This window comes from Narcine bancroftii, chromosome 4, assembly GCF_036971445.1.
Source record: "Narcine bancroftii isolate sNarBan1 chromosome 4, sNarBan1.hap1, whole genome shotgun sequence".
Lineage (NCBI taxonomy): Eukaryota > Metazoa > Chordata > Chondrichthyes > Torpediniformes > Narcinidae > Narcine > Narcine bancroftii.
Genome location: NC_091472.1, coordinates 119,874,368 through 119,895,199, shown reverse-complemented (window position 1 = coordinate 119,895,199; position 20,832 = coordinate 119,874,368). Strand labels below are relative to the sequence as shown.

At 41.4% G+C, this 20,832-nt stretch overlaps 1 long non-coding RNA gene across 1 annotated transcript in view; it reads left to right on the top strand.

Annotated features, from left to right (window-relative positions):
* Nucleotides 1-8,066: 8,066 nt before the first annotated feature.
* LOC138759937 (uncharacterized) overlaps nucleotides 8,067-20,832 on the top strand; it is a 30,326-nt gene continuing 17,560 nt past the window's right edge. Inside the window, exons 1-2 of the long non-coding RNA XR_011355250.1 lie at nucleotides 8,067-11,328; nucleotides 11,435-11,482. This is a non-coding gene — a long non-coding RNA (uncharacterized lncRNA). The remainder of the gene's footprint in view (nucleotides 11,329-11,434; nucleotides 11,483-20,832) is intronic.

Genomic DNA, 20,832 nt, shown 5'->3' with positions numbered 1-20,832 from the left:
CTCATCAAGACTGGTGAGTTTGTCCAAGTCATAATTGTGTAGGCAATGTGGGTGTTTTAATAAGGCAGTCTAAATGCGCTTCTTTTTATTCTCAGATTGGTATTTGTGGCTCTTCAAAGACCATCTAACGGTGTTCCAACAAATAGAGTTAATATTTAAATGTGTTTTCTTGAGATTTGAACAAAGGTTTTTTAAAATGAATTTTAGACAATAAAGACAGCAGATGCTGAAATAAAGAGGAAAAATACAATCTGCTGGATGAAGCTAGTGGGTCAGGCAGCTTCAGTGGGTCAAGCAGCTTCGGTGGGTCAAGCTGCTTCGGTGGGTCAGGCAGCTTCAGTGTGTCAAGCCGTTTCAGTGGGTCAGGCATCTTCAATGGGTCAGGCATCTTCAGTGGGTCAGGCAGCTTCAATGGGTCAGGCAGCTTCAATGGGTCAGGCAGCTTCAGTGGGTCAGGCAGCTTCAATGGGTCAGGCAGCTTCAGTGGGAGAATTGGTCTTGATGAAGGATTCCAATTAGAAGTCTGAAGTTCAACCTGTTGAAACAGCGTTCTCCGGGCCTCAATACAAAAGCACTGCAAACACACATACAGACAAATGATACACAGGCAGAGAATGTACATGCAAACAATAAAATAAATAAATATTATTGTTCAATAAATAGTGAAGTCATGGTGGCTCCGAACGAGTGGTCTGTTTCTCAGCCTGGTGGTTCTGGCTCTGATTCTCCTGTATCTCTTTCCTGATGGGAGTAGCCGGAAGATGTTGTTGGCAGGGTGGAAGGGGTCCTCACTGACTTTGGGAGCCCTCTTTAGACAGCAATCCTGGTAAATCATATCGATTGGGGGGGGTGGGGGCGGCGGGATCCTCTCTGGTGTTCTCCGATCTGATACTCAACAGCAGGGAGATCACAGAGAAACCTATCGACTACAAAAAGTGGATGTGGAGAGGAAGTTTTCTGGGCGGGAGAGTCTGGGATCAAGGGACACAGTTTCAAATTACAAAAACGCCCCTTTAGAACAGAGAGGAGGAGAAAATTATTCAGTTAGAGGGTGGTGGATCAGTGGAATTCGTGGCCACAGATGAATGTGGAAGCCAAGTCATGATATTAAGGTGGGTAAGTGTTTAAGAAGGGAATCAAGGTTTATGGGGAGAGGGCAGGAGAATGGAGGTCTAAAGGATGGAATGGTGGGATGGACTCAATGGGCTGAACAACCTAATTCTGGTCTTATGTTGTGTCAGTGACGTACTTCTGGTGAAGCACTTACACGTGGAGTCATTGTTTCTACTCATGCACTGATTTGTGTAATTTATAAAGCAGCTCATCTGTTAATCGTAACATTATTGGAGAAATAAATACTGGCCAGGGTACCCGCTTCAACATAACACCTTGAGGTCTATTGCATCCACCAAAAATAAGGCAGATCGAGCCAAGGTTGGCATTGCATGAGAATGAAGATATCTCAAACCATGCAGCACTCCCTCAGTACCATGGGAGCTTCAGCTTGGTTTCTCTGATCAAGTGTCTGAGTTTGAAGGGTTGAATCACAAGAGGTAAACTTTGCCTGAGGCTGTGAGTGGTTTTCTTGTTAAATGCTCCTGCTTGCTGGTTGATTCATGTTCCTTTGGCCCATGATTATAGGATGTGAGGTTCCTGGGTGTTTTTTTGATTTAACTGAAAATGAGGATAGTTGCTGACAACTTTGCGTTAAGTTCCTTACATCCCACTCAAAAGCTTTATTAGAATAAAAACAATATGAGACAGTGTGGTTTTCAGCACAAGTCATATGATACATCGGATGCAAGGATCGACAACGAGATAGACAACAGACTCGTCAAGGCAAATAGTTGCTTTGGAAGACTACGCAAAAGAGTCTGGAAAAACAACCACCTGAAGAAACACACAAAGATCAGTGTGTACAGAGCCGTTGTCATACCCACGCTCCTGTTCGGCTCCGAATCATGGGTCCTCTACCGGCATCACCTACGGATCCTAGAACGCTTCCACCAGTGCTGTTCCCATTCCATCCTCAACATTCATTGGAATGACTTCATCACCAACATCGAAGTACTCGAGCTGGAAGAGTCCGCAAGCATTGAATCCACGCTGCTGAAGACCCAACTGTGCTGGGTGGATCAGGTCTCCAGAATGAAGGACTGTCACCTTCCCAAGATCGTGATCTATAGCGAGCTCTCCACTGGTCACCAAGACAGAGGTGCACCAAAGAAGAGGTACAAGGACTGCTTAAAGAAATCTCTTGGTGCCTGCCCCATTGACCACCACCAGTGGGCTGATATTGCCTCCAACCGTGCATCTTGCCGCCTCACAGTTCGGCGGGCAGCAACCTCCTTTGAAGAAGACCGCAGAGCCCACCTCACTGACAAAAGACAAAGGAGGAAAAACCCAACACCCAACCCCAACCCACCAATTTTCCCTTGCAACCGCTGCAACTGTGCCTGCCTGTCCCGCAGCAGACTTGTCAGTCACCAACGAGCCTGCAGCAGACGTGGACATACCCCTCCATAAATCTTCATCCGCGAAGCCAAGCCAAAGAACATATGAAACAAAAGTTATTTTTAGATTGTTTGTCAATTTTCTATCCATTTCCTTTCATGTAATGATGAGGTTCTCCTATTCCTGAGGAATACTGGGAACAGGAGATATGGAACTACTTTCAAGGCATGGATTCTGATTTTCCATTGCTAAGTTGATTTGACACTTACTGTTCTCTTGGTTCCAAAGGTACAAAAGGCCCTGTATAATCAGGCCCTTAAGTTACCAATAAATTGTCTCAAATAAGCATGAAAAGTTTGGCATGAATCACACTTTAAGATTGCACTGATGCAAATCGGTTGACTCCATGCCAATACGTACATCCTCTGTGCATTAATATCCTCTGCATCTGTAAAAATAAATGGATAGATAGATAACTCTATTTCCTCTCCTGGGGAGGCCAGAACAAAGGGGGTTTAACCTTAAAATTAGAGCTGGACCATTCAAAAATGAGGCCAGAGAGTTTAGTCTGCCCAGCCTTTTTTTTCCCCCCTTTTTTGTTATTGTTTTTTTTATTTTGGTAGGTTAGATGGGGTTTTAACAATTAATTTTTTTCTCTTTTTTGAATATTCTAAATTGAGGAGAAAGGAATAATAATGTTCATGTAGCGATGGTCCCATATTTGTCTTCGGTGGGCGGGTGCTGAACGAGATGCAGCACACGTTTGGCAGTGGCCTGGTCCAGGGTGGCGACCACATGGTAGAATTTGGTCGTGTCGAACGAAATCTGGCGGAGGTGAAACTGGGCCTCCGCGTGGCCGAACCAGGTCCCCGGCTCCTGAACCCAGAAGTCAGGCAGCTTGACGGCTATAGCACTGATCCCAGGTTCACTCATGTTGGGTTCAAAGACGTTTGAACCAGTCGGGGTCACCAATTGTAGCGACAGCTACACTGCTACTGAAAAAACACAGACGGATTGAGCTCAGTGAGCAGAAAAACTGGTTTATTGCTGGCTGCCGGGCTGGACTTATACTTCCAGCCCGCACCTGGCTGAGAACCGCACTGGAGAGCGCCGACGTCACTCGGGCGTCACGTGGTCCCCCAGCGCTGGCTTCTGAGCCCGGTGCTGAGAAGAAGGGGAATCCCCCGACGGTGCCATTTTGGCTGGCGTGGATTACAAACAGAGCCGGTTCGCCTGCCTAGTGGCATGCCGCCACATTCAATATGTTATAATGTTATACGTTGTATTGTGTGTTGCAATATATTGATGTTTCTGTTTTTACTATTCAATTCATTATTCTGTTCTCCTCATGTATTGTTTACTATAATATGTTTAATAAAATGATTTAAAAAGAAGAATGAGGCCAGGAAGCTTTCTTTATGTTGGCGGATTGGACATCTGAAAATGTTTTCCCACACCACAGCTCCAGCTGTTGAACTGGCAGCTTTATTAACACATCAGAGCTGAGATCGATAGATTACCAGTGGATAAGACCACTGAGAGATGTAATGGAGACAGTTCAGATACTTCCACTGAATATATGGCAGAGCGTTGCCACTGGTGCTTCATACTGATGTGTATTGGGTGACCTGGAACTGAATGCTGGAAGTAGATGCACCTGAATGCCTTTTTTTTAACCACCTTTGCTACTTCATACTCCTTCCATCCTGGAAGCAACCCTATTTATGTACAACAACTCCGGTGGTTTCTTGTCCACTTACCAAGTAATAAGATAACTTCTGTATGTCGTTATTTTCTCTTGGCAGTTTACAATGCCAGCGATGAAAGGTGAACAGAATTGTGACAGTAGATTTGGAGGAAACAACCTTCTATCTGTTCCTGGTTGAACCCAATCTGGTCTTTGCATTGAGGAATTCCACAGTGACTAGATTTTCAGCAAGCTCTCTTGTAGAGACGTGTGTGGAGAGCTATCACCTCATGAGAGTTGTCAGTGTGCATAATCCTACATGTAAACCTGGTTAGAATTGGCCTTGAGCACAAGACTTAGCAGCAATCGATCAGCTTTCAGAGCTAACGCTCTCAACCATTGCTCTTGAGAGCTCTTGAACTGATGTTGATTAAAAGGGGCAAGTAGCAGACAGCTTTGAACATGAACATGTCTGTCGATGGCCTCATGCGCTGCCTAATCAATGTCATCCACAAATTGGAGGAACACCACCTTATATACACCTTATGGTCAGCAGTCTCCTACCTGACAGCATCAATATCACCTTCTCCTTCCCCTTCCATTAACCCCTTCCTCCGGTGTCCCTCTTTCCCTCATCCGTCTGTCTTCTTTGTGCCAGCTCCCCACCCCCTTCCCTTCCTTTTTCCCATCAGAGAGGTACAATCAAACACAGAAGAATGGAGCACAGGCAGTGTGTTTTTGGAGACCACCCTTCTTAGCCCTCTGCCCTTTTTCCCTACCACTTCTCAGCTTCTTTCTCTTCTACCCTCCCACCTGTAATGACCTATGACCTCTTTCCTGTTAGCCTCTGCTTCTCCCCGCTGCCCTCTCCCACCCCCCCCCACCATTTTATTCAGACAACGGCCTGAGTTTTGGCATTCCTATCAAAGGGCCCAGTCCTAAAATGTCGACTGCCCTTGATTTCTTGTGGATGGTGTGTGACCTGCTGACTTTCACCAGCATGTTTGTGCATTAGTTTTTCAAATCATGTCTGTGGAGCAACCATCCAATAGAACGATCACACTGAGACACGTAAGGAGGAAATTTGGGGTTCTGGTAGGAGGCGAGAGGTTTAGGGAGGGAACTGGAGAGCTTACAGCTCAGTTGAAGGGATGATCAACAATAGCAGAGTGAGAGGGTCAGGTAAAATACATTGGAGAAAAAATAACATGAGGAGCTGGAGGAGCTCAGCAGGCCAGGCAGCATCTGAGAGTCGACATTTCAGACCCTTTGACTACACTGAATGTGGAGATGGAAGAGAGGCAACATAAAGAGGAGAGGGGGAGAGTAGGCGAGCAGAAGGGCAGAGGAAATCAGAGTAATGGTGTATCCTGTCAAAGTGAAGAGGTACACTTGAAGAGACTTGGCAGTGGAAACGCAAGGGACAACATTGGAGAAGCCCTGGAATAAGAGGAAGGCTGGAGTCTCAACTGGGATGGAGAGGTTTCTGTGAGGTAAGATTGGTGAACTGGGAAGGTAAGGAATTGAAAATAAAACAAGAGTTGTGGTGACCACAGATATGAAGGGAAGAGTTGAAAGGTTCCAATACAACCCACCATCACTGGGTCAAATTAATCTCATGTCTTGATAATGTTTTTCCCATTTTCCAGAAGCTCTTCCATTCATTAATAAACATTTCAGAGTCAGGAAAAACTTGATAGGTCGAAAGATTTTGGAAAGGGATCCTTGGGGAGGTGAAGAAGATGGCTGAGGGAGCAAAGAAGGCAGAGGTTTCCTGATCCTGAACTAGGAACTGGCACTGCGACTGGAGCAGCTGAAGAGCCAAGTGATAGACCAAGGCCACGGTAGGGTTGCTAACATCGTCATCCAAGGAGGGACAAGATATGAGCAGGGCCTGTGGATGGGACCAAGACAGACACAAGAGGATCCCAAGAGCAGAACCGTCTGTCACCTGCAACCAAGGACACAGTTAAATAGATTAAATAAGTGAAAGAGGAGATAAAATAAGACCAAGGTGCTGTCTATAATCAGACCAATTTTTGAAAAAGCTCGTCCTTCATTTGAATTCTATTACATTCAAATATAAACTATAAAGGTATCGTCTAACCTGGCTGGATTCTTTGGACTCGAGGTTCCATTGGCTAAGCTGTGAAGACACAGAGTGTCATTGGCTTCATGAAACTGAGCTGGTAATGACTGCTTTCTTGAGGACTCAGATTGCCATTGGCTGGTCTCTGAGGATCCAGGTCAGCATTGACTAGGCTCTAAGGACCCAGATCACCATTGGCTGGGGCTCCATGAGCCAGGTCTAGGCATTGTGCACCTGGCCTAGTATTAACTCATCTCTAAGAGTGGCATGGTTAATGAAGCAATTAGCACAATGCTACAACAAGACCGCTTTCTCTGGCTCTGGATTCCTTTCACCTTCCAAGTACGTATGGGGTTGGTAGATTAATTAGGTGTGATTGGGCAGTACAGGTCTCAATGGCTGGAGTTGGCTTCTACCATGCTGTAAACAAATTAAAAATATAATTTAAAGTTTAGTATTGGCAAGTCAGTGAGGATCCAGTTCTCCAATACTTCGGTTCCCTGCACTAAATCAGTTACTTCTTGGGTTCCATGGACAAATGTACTCTTCCATGATTACAGAGACCATCAATATATAACTTTCTCAAAGTCTCTATATAATGGGAGAAAGATGTTGCTCCTCCAATACACGAATCATCTTATAATACAGACCAACATACTGTTTGCCTTCTGAATTGATTGCTGAACTTATATGTACATTTTCATTGTTTTTTGCTTGAAAGGGCCAGTATTACATACTTGCAGGCAATGTATTTTTGTTTAGTCACAGCCAGGACCCTCTGGGATGATTGGCATCCTTGATCTCAAGGATTTGATCTCAGTGTGGTCTCTCAATGCTCTCTGAGGGTTCTGCCCAGTCATACCAGGCTTGAGTAACTGAGTTTCCAACCCCAGAACCCAAAGTCAAGCAAGCTGGGGCTTTATTCCTTGAAACGCAGGAGAATGAGGGGTGATCTCATAGAGGTGTCCAAAACATGAGAGGAATACATTGGGTGAACACACAGTCTTTCACCCAGAGTAGGGGAATCAAGAATCAGAGACTTAAGGTGGGGGGTGGGGGCAGGGGTGGGATGGGGGGGGTGAGAGGTAACATTTTTACATAGAGGATGTGGAACAGGCGTACCATTGTAATATTCAGGACACATTTGGAGGGATAGGATGAGTTTAGAGGGATGAGGGCATAATATAGACAGGTGGGACATTTTCAGACAGTGTGGGTATGTTGGGCCGGTGGGCTTTTTTCCTTGCTGTGTGACTCTATGACTTTGTGGTGTCTCAGCAAACAGGAGGCTATTTAGAATCATCTTGAGCCCAGGCAAGGGAGCAGAGTATGGAACCTATCATCTCTCCGCCCTTTGCACTCACATAAAATCCCTGGCTTATGGTCCCAGGGAAACCATGGCAACTAGTCACTTAATTCATATTCCACATGACTGAAGTCAAAGGCTTTTGCCAAGTATGGCCACAATAAGGAGGTAGCCATAGATGGATGGGTCACTGTAATATCACGAGTCAAGCAGTGACAAGCAGAGTTAGCGTAGCAGTTAGTGCAACGCCTTCAGTGACAGCAATCAGGACTAGAGGTTTAGGGAGGGAACTGGAGAGCTTACAGCTCAGTTGAAGGGATGATCAACAATAGCAGAGTGAGAATCCCGCACTGCCTGTAAGAAGTTGTACGTTCTCCCCATGTCTGCGTGGGTTTTTCCAGGGCGCTCCAGCTTTCTCCCACCATTCGAAATGTACCGGGGGTGTATGTATATCTAAATCACAGGTCAAGCTGTGACATCACAAGACAAGCCTGACCCTGCTGAGGTCATAATGAAATCCTACATGGCAGCCAACCTAGTAACCTGCTCCCTTGGCAACAGTTTCAGTGAGGGTGGCGGTGTCATACTGACTGCTCACCATCATTGTTAGATGTTCCAGCTCAAGGCAGTTCTTGATGGGGCAGAGCTAACCGAATTCAACACCAGATCGATTTGTTGAGCACCTTCACTCCATCTACTGCAACAGCCTAGATCTCCCAGGGGCCAGATACTTGAATTCCACTTCCCATAGGCTATGTCTATGGACCAATGTTTGGCTACTATGTGACCACATGCAAATTGGAAGAACAGCACCTTGTATTCCATCTCGGCAGTCTCCAACTAGACGGCCTCAACATCGACTTCTCAATTTTCCAGTAACCTACCCCATTGTTTTCTTATTCTGCCTCCCTCCCTTGCTCATGCTGATCTCTCTGGCCCCATTCTTCCCCTTTTCCTTCTCTTTCCCCTCAATGCATAATTTTTGCACAAATGTTTTGCTGTCTGCTGGTAAACAGTCCAGCACCGAATGAGACCCTACTGTCCATGAGGTCTACACTGAACAGAATGGCAAACTAAACTAAAGCATTTCTGCTTGTCAGCTGGTTGATGACTTGGGAGTTTGACCTGGGTGCGTCTAGCTGTGAATCGACCTGGCTCATCTGGCATTGGTCTGGCATGGAACACACACCTGATGACAACCTCCTGGGCACGGCAGCCATTTCTGCCTTTGTCCACAGAGATCATTACCAAGAGTGGCCAATCAATTGCTTTGATAAATCACAGTAAAACAAGGACCTAAACTTCAATGAGTCACAAATTAAATGTGAATTAAGGACTCATCAGTGCAAGAACAAGCGGATACGAGACACAAGCAGAAATAGGCCACTTGCCTCCTCACACCTGTTCTCCCATCCATTAAGATGGCCGCTGGCTTTTCTCACACCCACTTCCTGTTTCTTAATTCCTTTAATATCAAGCATTCTATTGGTCTCTCTGATGAATATATTGAGTGACTGAGCTTCTGAGGGATCACCAACCTTGTCTCAGTCCTGAAAGTCCAACCCTTTGTTGTAAAACTATGATTGCTGGTTTAAAACAACCTGAACGTTTTAGTGAATAAAGGAGTAGGCAGAGATCACTCTTGCCACAATGCAGTGGTAGACACCAAGGTATCTCAGCAATATTTTCAGTGTCATATTCCAGTGAAGGGCCTTGGAATATTTTATTACATTGAAAACCCAGCTGGCTGAAAGTTGCTGCAAGTCAGACTCACCTTAGAGTTATCGATCGAAAAAAAACGCCAGTGCAAACAAATAAATGCAACAAAATAGGAGACACCCTCGCACCTTCTCTGCCGTTCAATATCAGCATGGCTGATCAGCTACAGTCTCATCTTCTCTACTCTAACAGTTCTCCATAGCCCACAATTCCCTCATCTTTCCAAAATCTATCAACCCAGCCTCTGCAGCCATGGAGTATGGAACAGAGGCGGCGTGGTTAGTGTAACCAACCGCCTTCAATCTGGCGCTGTCTGTAAGAAGTTTGTACATTCTCCTTGTGGCTTGTGTGGGTTTTCCCCGGTATTCCGGTTTCCTCCAAAATATTCAGGGTTGGTAGGTTAATTGGATGTAATTGGGTGGCACAAGTTTCATGCACCAGGCTGTATCATTAAAAAAAAGAACAGAACTTTACAGCACAGAACAGGCCCTTTGGCTCACAATATTTTGCAGACCACTCCCTCCCTCACATTCCATAAATCTCCATTTTTCTTACATCCATGTGCCTCTCTAAGAGTAGTTTTAATGTCTCTTTTGAACCGGCCTCCACCACTGCCTCCAGCAATGCATTCCAGGCACCCACCACTCTCTGGAATACTGGAGAAAACCCGCACAGGTCACAGGTAGAATGTATAAACTCATTACAGACTGTGCCAGATTCTAAACCTGGGTTACTGACACTGTAATAGCCTATTTCTGACATCTCTCCTTTCTGAGGGTAGAGAATTTCAGAGATTTGCCACATTCTGCAAGAAGACATTCACCACATTTTTAAATGATGACCTCCTGCTCAATGTCTCTGAAGAGGCTCTCATTTCCTCTCATTCTCATCTCGATAGGGGCGCTGAACTAGAGGTGCCTCTCTGTGTGCCTTTATGGCCAAAGGAAAATAAATCTGGCGCATTTTGTGTACACGACACCATGTACCCCAAGATGTTGAACTGTCAGAAGCTTGCCTTCCAGGCAAGTTGTCTAAAACTCATATATAAATATCAGATGGTTTTATTCCCTGGGGTGTCAGAAAATGAGGAGAGATTGGATGGAAGAATACAAAATTAAGAGGTGGACAGTTAGGGTAAAAGCAAGTAGGCATTTTCCAAGACAAGAATGAGAGGGCATGGGTTAGGGGTGAAAGGTGACATCAGGGGAAACTTCTTCATTCATTCAGAGAGTGGTGAGCATATGGAACGAGCTGTCAGCAGAGGGGGTGGATGAGGTGTTGATTTCAACATTTAAGAGAAATTTGGATAGGTATCTGGATGGGAGGGATAAGAGGGCCATGGTACTGGTACAGGTCAATGGGACCAAGTTGAATAATAGTTTGGTGCTACTAGATGGGCTGAAGGGCCTGTTTCTGTGCTGTAGCATTCAATGGCCCTAGAGTTCTATTAACTGAAGAGATAAGGCCTTGCTACTGATATCTGCCCAATAATTGTCACCAAAAGGAACTTTGGCTCTTTTCCACCTCTTTACTCTGTGCAAATTTTTGGTTGGGTCTTTCTACAAGCAACCAGTAGATGAATACCACTGGTTGCAGAGCACCCTGAGATGTTCAAGAGATGCTGCGTAAATAAATGCGACAAACAAGATAACTAGAAATTGGAATGGCCCTTTAAGGGTTTAAGCAAACTCAAAGAAAAGGTGCTTGTGGATTTAAACTTCTCCCACCAAACCAGATCTGTTCCTATTTGTGACCAATTGTAGCTTTGCCTGACTTCAGGAGCTGGGGTTGGAAACAGGAAGTTTTTGCTGTGGGCTTTTCCTGCCCTGCCAATTAGCGAGTGCCCTAATGGATCTCTTTGCTCCTTGAATGCATTTTGTTGTTGTTGCATGCATGCATAATGCTTCTTCAATCATGAAGAAATAAATGGATGGCTTGGGCTGTTGACTTCCTGTCTCTGATGCAGGAACTTGCTGTCAACAGTTACATTGCTGAAGGAAACTAAAAGTCCAACGACTCTGACCCAGGCGAGAAGAGTGTGACCTACCAGCTTCATCAGAACATCGGTCTCTGGTAGGAAATGACCAACCCAATTCTTCCACAATTAGAACCCACGTGCAGATCTTTTATTTTTTTTAAATCAGGAGGCTAATCAATTCACTTCCTATTGTGCTGCCAGATCTGGAACTTCAATGACTAATGCTCAAAGAATGCTTGGTCGTTTTGAGTAAGTACTTCTGGGGTCATTTGCAAAGGCTTTGATCAAGGTTGGGAGCTGTTATGGCTCCAGGGAGGTCATGTAATGTAGCTTCACTTAATTTGAAATCAGAGTCATGCCCTACATTGTAAGACAAGGCTGATAAATGGAAGTTCTAGGCTTCACGCAAAGTCACAGACTGCATGTCAGTTTGCACATTCTCCCTGTGGCCACGTGGGGTTTCCTAGGATGCTCCCGTATCCTCCTACCTCCCAAATAGTGTGCAGGTTGGTAGATTAATTGAAAGTTGCTCAGTGTGTAGATAATGGGTAGAATCTAATGGGGGGGGGGGGGGAATCAATAGGAATATGTGGAGAATAAATTGAGAATTCAAGTTCATGTTCAAGTTCTTCATATATGGGGGCGTGGAAAGATGGCGTGCAATCCTACTCCTCCTCAGCCAGTTTTTTAAGCACCCGTCTTTAAACTTTATCTAAGTGAATAAAAGTTGTGTTTTTATTTTTGGGAACACTACTGGCTCACAATGGCGACTAATATTAAAAAAAACGAAAGCTCAATTACAGAAGAAATTACATTTTAAAAATGCTGAAGAATTGAGGCCTACCTGTCCAGCTGAAGCCACGGAATTGTCGTTTGGAACCTCCAAGGCACAGAGAACTCCTGCCAGGCTGTGTACCCCACCGGCGCCGACCTCGTCTCCACAAGATGGCGCCGGCATATTGACGAGTTTGGCCGGGGTTGAGTCGCACGTTCGCGATGTCAGATGCGCGGGCGACCTGGCAGAGAGAAGGGCCCTTGAGCCCGTGCTGCCGTCGGGTGAACCGGGGACGTGCAGAATGGCATTGGAAACTGCCTCTGCATGGTCTCTGGCCTTGCTGGGCATGCGCAGTGCCTCCAGGGTCCATGAACTATTGGACCATGTGTGGGCTGTGGGGGAACCTGAGCGGTGACGTCCCGACGTGGTCAGGGTGCCGCCGTCGGGTGTACAAACCGACAGCCACACTGGGTAGGGCCCAACAATGCTGGAAGAAAAAGAGGACTTACCTTTAATGAGCAGTTCACAGAAATAATTGGAGGTGGAATCTAGAGAAGGTAGGCCTCAAGATGTGGAACTGGAATCTGGAATTAAGTCTGTGCAGTTTTGGAAGGGATTGTTTATGGACAATATATCTAAACAAATGACTCAAGGATTTTTGGAAGTGACAACTAAAATATCTAATATGTCTGAAGATATGTCTACACTTAAGAAGGATGTCAATAAATGTATTAAATTGGTGGATAGAGTGCAAGAAAATTTTTAAAAAATTGAAACAGCTTTTTCTGAATGTAAAGATCAAGTTGTACGTAATACGGAAAAAATAGAGAAAGTGGAAGATTTGTTTGTGGATTGGGGAATCCAGAAGACTTACTGAAAACAATTGACTCATTGGAAAATCAAAGTCGGAGAAATAACGTGAAAATTGTGGAAGACATTGAAGGCTCTGATCCAATAAAAATTTTTAAGAATTGGATCCCTGAAGTATTGGGTAAAGAGTTTTTCTCGGGAGGTCTAGTATTGGAGAGGGCACATAGAGCATTACGAAAGAAACCGTTACCGGGACAACCACCACGAGCGGTCTTAGTTCGGTGCCTGAACTATCAAGACAGAGGAATTATAGAAGGCGGTACAGAAGGCAAGACAAAGTCAATCTCCAATAATGATTCAAAATAATAGAGTATTTTTTTAATGCAGATTTGAATGAAGAAATTACTAGGCATTGACGGGAGTTTAATACGGCTAAAGAAGTACTGTGGCGGAAGGGTTATAAATTTGCTTTTTGATATCCTGCTGTGTTAAAGGTCTTTTATGGTAACTTTCAATCTCAATTTTTTGAGAATGATCAGGATGCATTAATTTTTGCTAATTCATTACCAGATTTATGTGGACATGGAAGAGTTCCACCATCGTCACCCAAAAAGAGGGCAAGTGGAAATGGAAATGAGCAGAATGGAAAGAATGGGAAAAATGGAAAGAAAGAGATTTTAACACAAAGTCTTATTGACATTGAAGACCAAAAACAATCATTGGGAATGGAGTCATTGGGCTGAATATATTTACAGTACTGAATTGTATTAATATGAATGATGTATCTCTGGCTGGGGGGTGGGGGGTGGATGGCACTGAAATCATTGATAGTCATCTGCCACTAGTGGGGTTTACCACATCCAGATTTTTAGGGTGTTACTACCTTTGGGTAGTGTCTTTTTGGGGGGGAGGGAATAATTAAAATCTTTTTTATATATTTAAAAAATATTTAGGGGAGGGTGAGTGGTTTTCATTTATTAGAAGGGGGAGCGATACTTTGTAATAAGTGATTATATTGTTAGTTTGTAAAGGTGTCTAGTTTCAAATTTGCAACTTTTGATGTTCAGGGGTTGAATAATCTGATTAAGCGAAAGCGAGTTTTGGCTTATATTAAGAAAATGAAAGTTGATATTGCTTTTTTACAAGAAACACATTTGACTGAAAAAGGACACTTGAAATTGAAGAGATTGGGTTGGGCATGTGTTTTTTTCTTCATTTAATTCTAAGGCAAGGGGTGTAGCAATTCTAATTCATAAGAATTTGTCTTTTGAGTTGCATGCTATGGAAGGGAAATCTGCAAGGGTTTTAAAGGTGAATTGTAAAATGTTTAATGATTTTTGGACTTTGCTTAATATTTATGCACCTAATGTGGATGATGAGTGTTTTATTTCGGATGCATTTTTGTTATTAAATCAAGCTAATGAAAATATTTTAGTTGGGGGAGATTTTAACTGTGTCTTGGATCCTTTGTTGGACAGATACCAAAAAAGTATAAAGAAATCAAAGATGGCGACACAAATTGGGGTCTTGATGAAGGATTTAAATTTAGTGGATATTTGGAGAAGGGTTTTTCTTTTTATTCGTCTCGACGTGATTAATTTTCTAGAATAGATTTTTTTTTAATATCGGGACATTTACAAGGAAGGGTATCATAGGCAGAATATAAAAACAGGGTTATATCAGATCATTCTTTATTATTTTTTTCTTATGTAAGTTCAGAAGTGGTACGCTCATCTTATAGATGGAGATTTAATACAATGTTGTTGAACAAACCAGAGTTTGTTATTTTTGTTAAAGAACAGATTTTTTTTTTGTCTGAAAATACTAACCCAGTAAAAGGTCGTTTTGTGTTATGGGATGCATTAAAAGCTTATTTAAGAGGGCAGATTATTAGCTATACCACTAAAGTTAAGAAACAGTTTATGGCTGAAAGCTTTGAACTAGAAAAGCAAATTGATGAACTGGAGAAGAAATTTCAGAAGGAAGTGACAGAAGATAAAAAAAAATGGCTTTGTCTAAATTGAAATTGCGTTATAATACGTTGCAGACTTATCAATTTGAATGTTTAATTAATTGATCTAATCAGCGATATTATGAGTTGGGAGCGAGGGCACATAAAGTACTTGGATGGCAGTTAAAGAAGGAACAGGTTTCACGGGTTATTAATGCTGTAAAAAAGAATTCAACAGTTACTTATAAACTCAGGAAATTAATGACCAGTTTTATTCATTTTATAAAAAATTATATATTTCTGAGGGGAAACAGGATAATGGTTCTATTGATTCATTTTTATCTAAGTTAACGTTATCAGCATTAGAAGAGGAGGATGTTATGGATCTGGAAACTCCGTTTACAGAAATAGAGATTAAGGCTATGTTGGAAATGCCCAACAGAAAGTCACCAGGTGATGATGGGTTTTCAGTGGAATTTTATACAACTTTCTATGAAGATTTATCTTCGGTGTTTGGGGAGGTATTACAACAAGCGAATGAACAACATGAGTTACCAGAATCTTGTTCTAGTACTTTAATTACTGTAATCCTGAAAAAAGATAGAGACCCGTTGAAAGTGTCTTTGTATAGACCTATTTCTCTATTGAATGTTGATTATAAAATAATAGCAAAAATGCTAGCAAATCGACTTGCTAAGTATTTACCTAAATTGATACATGTTGATCAAACAGGTTTTATTAAAAATAGAAATGCTTCAGATAATATTCTTTGATTGATTAGTTAGGTCAATGCATATCGACAGCAGCCCAACCACCTTGATGGTTGCACTTGATAAGGAAAAAGCCTTTGATAGGGTCAAATGGGATTTTTTTATTTAAAGTACTGGAGAAGTTTTAATTTGGCCCTTTTTTATTGGTTGGGTTAAAGCTTTATATGCGAATCCGACTGCTAGGGTGGTGACAAATGGTCAAGTTTCATCATCGTTTAAATTGACATGCTTAACTCGACAAGGTTGTCCATTGTCACCAGCCCTGTTTGGATTGGCTATTGAACTGTTAGCTCAAACAATAAGGCAGAATGAACAGATAAGAGGGATGAGAGTTATGGATGAAGAGTATATGATTAAATTATTTGCAGATGATGTTTTGATATATTTAACAAACCCAGAACAATCATTGCCACATTTGCTGGAATGTTTATTACATTATGGAACATTATCTGGATTTAAAGTTAATTGAGATAATAGTGAAATTTTATCAGTTGGAGAAGGATATTATTCAGAGTATAAAATATTATAAAATTGAATTGGTCTGATAAAATTAAATATTTAAGAATAATTGTAAACACTGAATATCACTCTTTATATAAGTTAAATTATGTTCCATTATTAAAAAAGATAAAAGCAGATCTAATTAAGTGCAAAGATTTTCCATTAACTTTAATTGGTCAAGTTAATTGTATTAAGATGAATATTTTTCCTCATATTCAATATTTATTTCAATCAATACCATGTTCTCTTACAAAGAATTTCTTTCAGGATTTAAATAAAGCTATGAGAGAATTTTTATGGAAAGGTAAATTATCACGGGTAGCATTAAATAAACTCACTTGGAAGTATGTGTTAGGTGGGCTTCAATTACCTCATTTTAAGAATTATTATGAAGCAGCCCAGTTGAAATTTATTAGTAGATTGATGGATTTAGACCAGCCTCCAAGTTGGGCTAAAGTTGAGAAGGCCTGTATTCCTGAAGTTGAGGTGCATCAATTTATATTTCGATGGAATGTAAATTTGTTGAGGGAATATAATATGCTGATATTAGAACATTTGTTAAAATTATGGATTAAAAAAAATAAGATTTTAGGATCAAAAGGTAAATTGTCAATTTTAACTCCATTATATAATAATCAACTTATTTCTTTTTCAATGTTTAATAGTCATTTAAAGAGTTGGGATTTTAAGGGTATAAAAACATTACAGGATTGTTTTGTAGAAGGTCAGTTTCTTTCTTTTAATCAATTGAAAGAGCATTTTGATATTGCTGAAAATTCTTTAATTGTTTATTATCAACTTCGATCTTTGGTGAAAAATATGTATGGTAGAGACATGATTTTACCTGTATTGACGGAATTTGAGTCTTTGATTTCTTCTATACCAAAAAGGGGTTATATTTCTGTTATGTATCAAGTATTACAAGATAATATGGATAAGTTGGAATGGGAGAAGTCTAAACTTAAATGGGAAAATTATTTAGCTTTTGTTTTTCCTGAAGATTATTGGGCAGATATGTGTTATGATACTGTTATTAAATTGATGAATGCACAGTATGGAATGGTTAATTATAATTTTCTACATCAATTGTATTTAACACCAGAGAAATTGAAAAAATATGGTTTTAGTAATTCGGATTCTTGTTTTAGATGTGGTGTATGTATTGGAACTTTTTTACATGCTATTTGGTCTTGTGTGTATGTATAATCATTCTGGGATGAAATTAAATTAATTTTGGAAAAATTATATAATTTTAAGTTACCATTAGATCCACCTATTTTTTTTAATGGGTTATATGGTTCCTTTAAAGGGATTAGGGTTGGATAAATTTCAAATTGCATTTATATATTTAGCATTGTCAGTAGCTCAAAAATGTGTAGCAAGTACATGGAAAGATAACATAGTGATTAATATAATGCGATGGCATCATGAACTGAAAGCTTGTATTGTTATGGAAAAAATTACATATAATCTACATGACAATTATTCTTTTTTTGTTAATAAGTGGTTACCATATTTGGAATATATGCATCTAGATATATTTTGATTTATTATATATTTTTAGTTTGTGTTTATATATTTTTAGCTCTCCTTAAGAGAGTTGGCTGATGGGGTGGGAGGGGGTGGGGATTTAATTTTTTTAAGTTTTTTTTAAATTTTATTATATTTTTAATGTATATTCATAAAATTTTCTTTATGTAACGTACTTTGTAATACTATTAATGATTCTTTAAATAAATAAAGTTTAAAAAGTTCTTCATATATATATAGAGAGAGAGAAAGAGAGAGAGGGGGAGAGAGAGAGAGTGTAGAGCTGGAAAAAGCAGGCCTTCACCACAGCGTTAACCTGTTTGTCAAATTTGAAGGCAGGGTCAAATAGCACCCCAAGAAATTGAATGTGGAGTTTAATAAGAGTGGATAGATTATCTAGGGAGTCATGTAACTTTTTGGTGAAATTATGGGGTCGAATAGGATGACCTCAGATTTTGTCTCATTAAGTTGGAGGAAGTTATGGCCATCAGCATTTTATATCTTCCAGACAGTTGATGAGGTTGGTGGTTTTTGACTGGTCATCTGGTTTTAGGGGGAAGTGGAGCTGGGTGTCATCAATGTAACAGTGAAAAGAAATGCCATGTTTCTGCATGATATGGCCAAGGGGGAGCATTTACAGTGAGAAAATAATGGGACCAAGGATGGATCCTTGCGAAACCCCACAGGAGAGGTTGGCTGAGGCTGATGTGTAGTTGCCCATGTTGACCGTGAAAGCCCTGTCAGTGAGGTAAGATTTGAACCAGCTCAGGGTCACGCCATTGATGCCGACCTGCTGGGGACGGTCTATCAGAATAGCGTGATTGATGGCATTGAAAACTGTGCTGAGGTCTAGGAGCATTAGAACAGCGGCGCCACCTGAAGAACATCAGAACTTTGTTGACTGTGAAGTGTTTTGTGGTGTGTCCAGCAAAGGGACGTACACAGGGCTTAGATCAACTCTGGATGAGAGGGCAATGCCAATCATTCATGACTTGGATAATTATTTGTGAAGAAAAATAATTAGTAGCTCAGTGAGAAAAGGCAAGTGGGAAAGTTGAGCTTTAAAGAGAGTTAACACAGGCCCTGGAAGCTTCTTCTGAGTCTGCTTCTTTAGCCTGTGAAAACACTTGGATAACACATATTGCTTTAAAAGTTGCTCCAGGTGATGCATCTTGATGGCATGCATCGGTTTTTATTCCACTTGAGCAACTAAATGAAGTTTGGGCATTCTAAATATGCTTTAACAAAGAACTATTGGTTAAAATGTGCCCATTTATCACCAAAAATCTGCAAAGAATCAACATACCTTGACCTTTGCAGTCAGTGAGATCAGCCCTTGCATGTTGCTGGCAGCCGTTGATATCACAAGAAAGCATTTAAATATATTACACCTGCTACATGTTGGAATGGTCCTAATATATAAAATTCTTAAAACTGGCCACCTTTTCCTCCTATCTCTTAAGAAAATAAATACTAAAAACTGAGATTTCAGGCAATTGATCTCTTTATTTTCTGAGCCAAAAGTTGAAGATTCAAGTCAAATATCCAGATTGAAACTTCAGTGCAGTCCTGGGAGTGGTGATGGGGTTGCTGTACTGGTGAAGGCACTGTCTTTTGGATGAGACACTAAACTAAGACCCCACTGCTCTCTTGACATTATCTCAGTTACCTTCAGTGTTTATTCCACATTCATTATCACATTGCTGTTCATGGTGCTAAAATATGTTGAATTCACCATGTTTCTAACCCTTCAAAGATACCTTAAAATAGATTATGGGTAAACTTTCAGGGAACATAAAAGTGAACTCTAAGAGCTTCTATAACATGTGAAAAGAAAATGACTGGGAAGTCAAGTGGACAGTCAGAAACGGGAAGCAGCTGTCTTTGGTGGGGGAAAAAAAGTTGTATGTTGCAAATGATTTACATGCTGTTGGATTGGGAAGTGTCGATGTTCAAATAGACTCAGGTGTTCTTGTTCGCTAGTCACAGAAAGGAGTCATGCAGGGGCACCAATCAGTTAGAGAGGAAAATGGTATGTTGCCCTTCAAAGCAAGACGATTTGAATACAGCTGGGGTATTATAGAGTATTTGTCTCTTTACCTATATTTGTTATAAAGAGTACAGCAAAGATTCACTGATTCTGTGTAGGTAAGTGTTATTATTATTTAGTTTAGAGCACAAATGACAAACTCAGGCCCGTGGGCCAAATTTGGCCCGTGATATAATTATATTTGGCCCACAAGATCATGTCAAATATGTATTAGAGCTGGCCCACTGGCCGCCGCGCCAGTATAGAGCATGCACCTGCCACCTGTCGCCTAACTCACATGTAATAAACCCCTTATGAAAAATGGCCAAACGAAAGACAGAAAACAGGACCTTTCAAGACAGGTGGGAGGCAGACTATATGTTCATCATTTTAAAAGACAAACCTGTTTGTCTTGTGTGTGGAGCCAGCGTGTCTGTAGTTAAAGAATATAACATACGACGACACTATAAAACGAAACACCAGGACAGGTATAAGGATCTAAACGAGAAGCAAAAGCTCCAGAAGGTGGAGGAGATGAAAAGAAGTCTGGTTTTACAGCAAACTATCTTCACCAAAGCAGAATCCCAAAGTGAGCCTGCTGTAAAGGCTAGTTTTATTGTGGCCACAGAGATCGCCAAATCAGCCAGGCCCTTTATAGAGGGAGAGTTTGTTAAAAAGTGCCTGCTCAAAGTTTGCGATGTCATTTGCCCAGATAAAAAGCAAGCGTTTTTAAATGTGAGCCTAAGCAGAAACACCGTGGCTGCGCGTGCTTGTGAGCTTACTACTAATCTATAAGAACAACTGAAGGAGAAGGGGAAAGATTTTATGGTATACTCACTTGCTGTAGACGAGAGCAGCGACACATCAGATACAGCCCAGCTATCAATATTCATCCGTGGAGTGGACACGAAACTTTCCGTTACAGAGGAACTTTTAGGATTAAAATCCATGCATGGCACAACCACAGGAAAAGAAATCTTCGAGGAGGTGTCCAAATGTCTCAATGAAATGATGCTGCCTTGGGATAAACTTGTGGGACTAACGACAGATGGTGCGCCCGCGATGTGGGGTCAGAAAAGTGGATTGGTGGGCAGGATTCGGGAGAAGATGCGGGAGAATCATGCAAGTGAGCTTACAGTTTACTACTGTATAATCCACGAGGAAGCCTTGTGTGGCAAAGCCTTGAAAATGGAGCATATTATGAACACTGTAACTTGAGTAGTTAACTTCATA